Source organism: Rhinopithecus roxellana, chromosome 3, assembly GCF_007565055.1.
Source record: "Rhinopithecus roxellana isolate Shanxi Qingling chromosome 3, ASM756505v1, whole genome shotgun sequence".
NCBI classification, from domain to species: domain Eukaryota; kingdom Metazoa; phylum Chordata; class Mammalia; order Primates; family Cercopithecidae; genus Rhinopithecus; species Rhinopithecus roxellana.
In genome coordinates, this window is record NC_044551.1 from 122,062,655 (window position 1) to 122,069,030 (window position 6,376).

The following is a 6,376-nucleotide window of genomic DNA, read 5'->3' on the forward strand; positions in this document are numbered from 1 at the left end:
ATAAGTTTCCTCGACTTATGCTAGATTCTGTTTTGTCTTTTAATGACAAGAAAATGGAATTTATTTTCCCACCGTCTAATGTTTAAATTCCATAAAGCTAAGTTTTCCGTTAAAGGGAAGTGCTTTGAAGATGTGTACCCATTTTTGTAAGTTAATCATGATTATCCTGGAAAAAGAAGAAAATAACTTCTTCTTTGAAGACGAAAATAAAGGTGTTTTTGGTTAACTATCATTTTATTTATTGTACTGCAGTAACCCGTGGAACAAAGATTGTGGTTATTTTGCCACTTACTTTTCTGTCATTATATGCTTATTTGCTTTCTCAATTACATGACCATTTGATTCTCAAACAAAAGTTGTTCCAAACAAAATGATGAACTTTGATTTGAACAAGTGCATTTAAACAACTGGAAATGATCACTTAGAAAATTCAATTAAAATGCTGTTGTTTTGTAATGAGGATTTTTCTACTGATTTCAAATTCCATGAACTCCTATTGAAAACAAACAATATACAGGTAATATATGCACATTGTAGAAATGCAGGAATTATTTATTGGAATTACCCTAAAGATATAAATTTTATCTATTTGCTTATAAAATTGGTTCAGAGGGTTATTACCTTAATGTAATTATTACTGAATTACCAGGAAATTAGTGGAGACAGAGCTTTAAGGTAAAGGATACTAAAAACAGCTAAGAACTCTAGGACTCAGGTAAAATCAAGGAACTGATAATAAGAGCATAGAAAGAACTGTATAAATTAAGTCGAAGAACTATTAAAAGCAAACAGGTAATATACACACATTGTAGAATTATAGGTAAGCAAAAAGGAGAAGGTTGATCATGCTTTGCTGTATATCTTCGTAGACTTTCTCAGTCTACTCTCAGTACACATTTTATTTTACTTGCTTATCCTGATTATACTGTTTTTACCCTCCACTTAAGTCGTTTTTTGAATTTAAATGGTGAATATCTTTCTGTGTCAAATATTTCAACATTAATGTATACATACATCAAATGGATTTACTATAAATTATTTAGCCTATTCTTACCGACCACAGTAGTCTAACTAGATCTTTATACATTTTTATTTTTCTAGAATAAACTCAAAAATGTGTAAGATTAAAAAAAAAAAAAAAGAAGAATGAAAAGAAACTAGGTTTTCAAGACACTACCGAGATACCAAGCAAACTCTTGGGACCAACTGTCTTAAGACTTCTTGTTGAGTGAAAATCAAATATCACTATGTTATGTCACTATGTTAGTAAGGTTTTCTATTTCTTTCAACTAAGCACATCTTAACTAGGATAATCTAACATGATTAATTATGCATCATAATGTATGGACTTGTCAATATGAATTTTCCAATGGTTCTCTCGTTATTAGCTTCACGCTGAGTAATTTGTTTTCTTGCATTAGAGTTACATTATGTTAATTTTTATTATGACTATTTCTATTGACATTCTCTTTGATTTAAAATCTTATGGTTGCCCTTGCTTGTAGTGTAATCTTCTAACATACTTTGTTAGAAATATAAATAAAATATATTATTTTTGCTAATGTCTGGGACACACCTCCCTTGAAGGTTCAAGATATGCCACCCAAAGTGAAAAATTATGGCACTTTGCAGCCCTGACCACTAATCGAGAACTTTGATGCTTTGGATTTTGGAGACCTCATTTTATCATCTGGTCCTTTTACTTTATGACTTGTCATGCTGCCACCTTTTGATGGGATTGAGATCAAGATAATAATTTCCAACTGGTCAGGAATATTGTGCCCCTTTGTTTTTATATCCAGATGCAATAGAACCTCTGACACACCACTACTATGGTTCTTAGGATTTGGAACAAAATGCTTCTTTCTTTTACAAAATAAATGTTTTCTTTAAACAACTCTTGATTGATCCTGGACCATTGTAGAAACTGAAGTCCTACCAATGCAAAAAATATATATGTATATATATGACAACTGAGCTGCTTATCATGAAATAAATGTTTTCCAGTTAACTATCCTACTTCATCAGCAGGAAGGAATAATAGAACCTACACCTATGTCTTCATGGGAAGTTCTCTATGGCCAGTTGATTAGTGAGGGAAAAATTCAGCCTGATTTACAGAAGTTACTGTACAACATCACGGCAACAGCCAAAAGTAGATTGCTTATGCATTATAACCTACTTGAATGCAATTTTAAAAGAAATTCAGCCTATGCAATTGGTTGTCCACGATGTCTAGAAGAAGAGATATTATTGATTTGTATGTGGCAGCTAATAATTTGTCTAGATAACTAGGGACTTGGAGCTAGGCCTGGTGGCTCACACCTGTAATACCAGAACTTTGGGAGGACAAGACAGGTGGATCGCCTGAAGTCAGGAGTTCAAAACCAGCCTGGCTAACATGGTGAAATTCCATCTCTACCAAAAATATGAAAATTAGCCAGGTGTGGTGGTGTGCGCCCATAGTCCCAGCTACTTGGGAGGCTGAGGCAGGAGAATCTCTTGAATCCAGGAGGCAGAAGTTACAGTGAGCCAAAATTGTGCCACTGCACTCCAGCCTGGGCAACAGAGCAAAACTCCCTTAAAAAAAAAAAAGATAATTAGGGACTTGGAAGGACAGATTGTAGGACTGGTGACAATGAGTTTTGGGGAAAAAATATGTAGATGAACCACAGAAAATGAGCCATAGTGTAAGAATATTTGTGCTTAATATGAATGCTCACCAAACTATCATCAGGAAGGTTATCAAATAGATATGAGGGTATGAAACAACCTCTTTAACCAGGCACTACATTGCTTGCTCAGAAGGCTAATAAACAGCAACACTGGTGCTAGTAGTAGAGAATACACATAGGTTTAGCAACATGTTGAACCTTACCACTGTCCCTTACCAAAGCCCATTTAGCTGTCAAGACTATTAGGTGTCCAACATACAAGCAACAAGGACCAAGGCTAAGCACACAATAACATATTCTGGCTGAATAAACAGTCACCTTTTGTCAGACTCATTGATTTTACTGGCGCTCCTCTATGATAAAGGCAACAGGGAATTTTGTAAATGGAATCTACATTTATCCTTGAATTACATTTGCTTTACCTGACATCATGTTTCTCTGATCACTACTCTCCATTGGTACATTGAGTGCTTTGTATATACTCCCATAATATCCTGTTCCACATTGCTTGTATTCAAAGAGTTTGTTGTATAACAAATGAGTAGTATTTATTGGACTTACCTGGTCCACCATTTATCCTATCACTGACCAAAATTATTATTATAGAATGGTGAATATTTTATTAAAGACTCAATCACAGTGCCAGCTGGAAACAATGGCTTAAAATGTTGTACTCATGCTATAGGATGTGGTGGTGTATCCTCTGAGCTAGTAACTAAGTATAAGCTTGTCTGGTGTCTCCCATATAAAAAATACAACAACCTTTGATCTTTGTTATGAATGTTGAAGTGACTTCTTTTTTCATTACATCTAATGATCCACTCCAAATACTTGTCTCTTGTCTCTGAAATTCTGAGTTTTTGCAGAATTAGTACCCAAGGGGAGATTCTTAGCAGTATTCCATTCTACGATCCATCCTTCGTTAGAGGATGAGAGACTTCTATCTGGCCTTTTAGGATACCTGAGACCTTTAGACGAAGAGTCAAAAATTTAAAATTTAAAATGCGGCTACACTGTTGCATGGGGTAGTAAATTTTGACCTTAAAACTGTGGTATATTCATACAGTGGAATATTATTCGGTGATAAGAGGAAAAAACTGTCAAGCCACAAAAAGACACAGAAAAGACAAATACATTTTGCTAAGTGAAAGAAGCCAGTCTGAAAAGGGTACATACTGTGATTTCAACTATACGACATTCTGGAAAAGGCAAAACTATAAAGACAGTAAAAAGATCAGTGGTTATATTTGCAGATGCCGCCGCCACTGGGAGCCCTGTACTGTCAGCCATGGTCAACCCCATCGTGTTATTCGACATCACCATCGACGGCAAGCCCTTGGGCTGCGTCTCCTTCAAGCTGTTTGCAGAAAAGATTCCAAAGACAGCAGAAAACTTTCGTGCTCTGAGCTCTGGAGAGAAAAGATTTGGTTATAAGGGTTCCTGCTTTCATAGAATTATTCCAGGGTTTATGTGTCAGGGTGGTGACTTCACATGCCATAATGGCACTGGTGGCAAGTCCATCTATGGGGAGAAATTTGATGATGAGAACCTCATTCTAAAGCATACAGGTTCTGCCATCTTGTACATGTCAAATGCTGGACCCAACACAGATGGTTCCCAGTTTTTCATCTGCACTGCCAAGACTAAGTGGTTGGACACAAGCATGTGGCCTTTGGCAAGGTGAAAGGAGGCATGAACATTGTGGAAGCCATGGAGCACTTTGGGTCCAGGAATGGCAAGACCAACAAGAAGATCACCATTGCTGACTGTGGACAATTCTAATGAGTTTGACTTGTGTTTTATTTTAACCACCAGACCGTTCCTTCGGTAGCTCAGGAGAGCACCCCCTCCACCACATTTGCGTGCAGTATCCTAGAATTTTTGTGCTCTCGCTGCAGTTCCCTTCGAGTTCCACGTTTTCCTCATTCCCTTTCATGCCTAGCTGGATTGCAGAGCTAAGTCTATGATTATGAAATAAAAACTAAGTAACAACAACAACAAAAGATCAGTGGTTGCCAGGGGTTTGGGGATGGGTAGGGAGATAAATAGTTCTGAAACAGGTGATTTTGAGGGGATTGAAAATACTTTGGAATAATGTAATGATGGGTACATGACATTATGCGTTTTGCAAAACTCATAGACCTATACCACACAAAGAGTGAACCCTAATGTAAACTGGGTGTGGGATAGAGGTGAGAACTCTGTACTTTCTGCTCGATCTTTCCACAAAGCTAAAACTGCTCAAAAAATGAAGTCTATTCTTTTTAAATTAAAGAAATTAACAATGACCATGGCATGCTCACACAAATAGATTATCGAGGACATTTTTCTGTCAGGAATGAATATTGGGTCATCTCACAAGGTAAAACCCTGACTAGCAGAGGTGTTAGCTGAGGGCATATGGCCATAGATGCCAACAGTGACCTGGTGGCCACTTGTAGAAAGGAGAGCCTTGACATCCAAACACATTATTTCTCTTGTATTGTCTTGTGCATACTTATGTATCTTAACAAGTTTCCTTCTTTCCTCTCCATTTATCCCTCTTTTTAAAACAGGGCTTATTGAGGGTGATTAACTTAATTTTTAAATTGTATATGGCAGATTGTCAAGAGAGTATACTGAAGAACTTCGTAGAGGAATGGACATCACCCAGAATTCTTAGACTCAGAGTACATGCTGTGATGGAGAATTTTTTATTGTTTCATTGTTCAAGAGATTGTAGGTACATGTTCAATTATTAGAGAAATAGTTGCACTCTGTTATAAGGAATCCTGGGTCTTCTGTGTTTACTTTCAAAAGAGGAAGTTTATATTGATATTGAGCAAGTTAAAGCATGAATATTTATTATTTGATGTTGTTTCTGTGTTTGAGGAATTCCTCAGCCTATCAGTTTTGACAAAAACAAGAAACCACCTCCTGTTTTAGAAGCTAAAATGCCAAATGCTTGCTTTCTCAGCCTCCTTTGCAGCTAAGGTATAAGCATATGACTTAGGTATTGCCAATCTGTTTGCCAGTGCTGAATTTTGACTTCAGAATTAATAAAAAAAGAAGCAGATTCAGTGATGCTTTTTCTTGTTTCTGGTGGAGGCCATGTAGCAGCTGCTACAATATCTGTTGCACAGCGAACAAGTGGGAGTGGAGCTGGTGGCTTCCCAGTTAGTCTAGGATTGAGCAATTGCTGCAATTGCTGCTCTCTGCAGCTTCAGCATTACTTCTTACTGGTGGTGACAGTGGTTTCCTCCCTGGATGAGTTCTACAGCATGGTTTGGGGTACATTTCCTGGCTGCCTAGCTTTGATCTGGCTTTCTAGCCTTCTCAACAGTTCTATAATCTCCCAACTATTTCTGTGATAAAACTATTTATTGTTAATGTCAGCCATAATTGGCTTCTGTGGTTTATACTTTTAAAATTCCGAGATATACAAATGTAACAGATAGCTCAACAAACATATGTCTTTTTAAATTAAGATATATTCTGTGTCACATGAAGTACAATGGACAAAATTCAACAAATTGAATTGAGCTAAAGACTAAAGATATATTAAGCCTGGCTGGTCTTAAAAATGTAAGTGGATACAGCCGGGCATGATGGCTCACGCCTATAATCCCAGCACTTTGGGATGCTGAGGTGGGCAGATCACCTGAAGTCAGGAGTTTGAGACCAGCCTGGCCAACATGGTGAAACCCCATCTCTACCAAAAA

General features: G+C 37.1%; 1 pseudogene; it reads left to right on the forward strand.

Moving 5' to 3' along the window:
• Positions 1-3,963: 3,963 nt before the first annotated feature.
• LOC104663282 lies at positions 3,964-4,457 on the forward strand (annotated as a pseudogene).
• Positions 4,458-6,376: the final 1,919 nt, after the last annotated feature.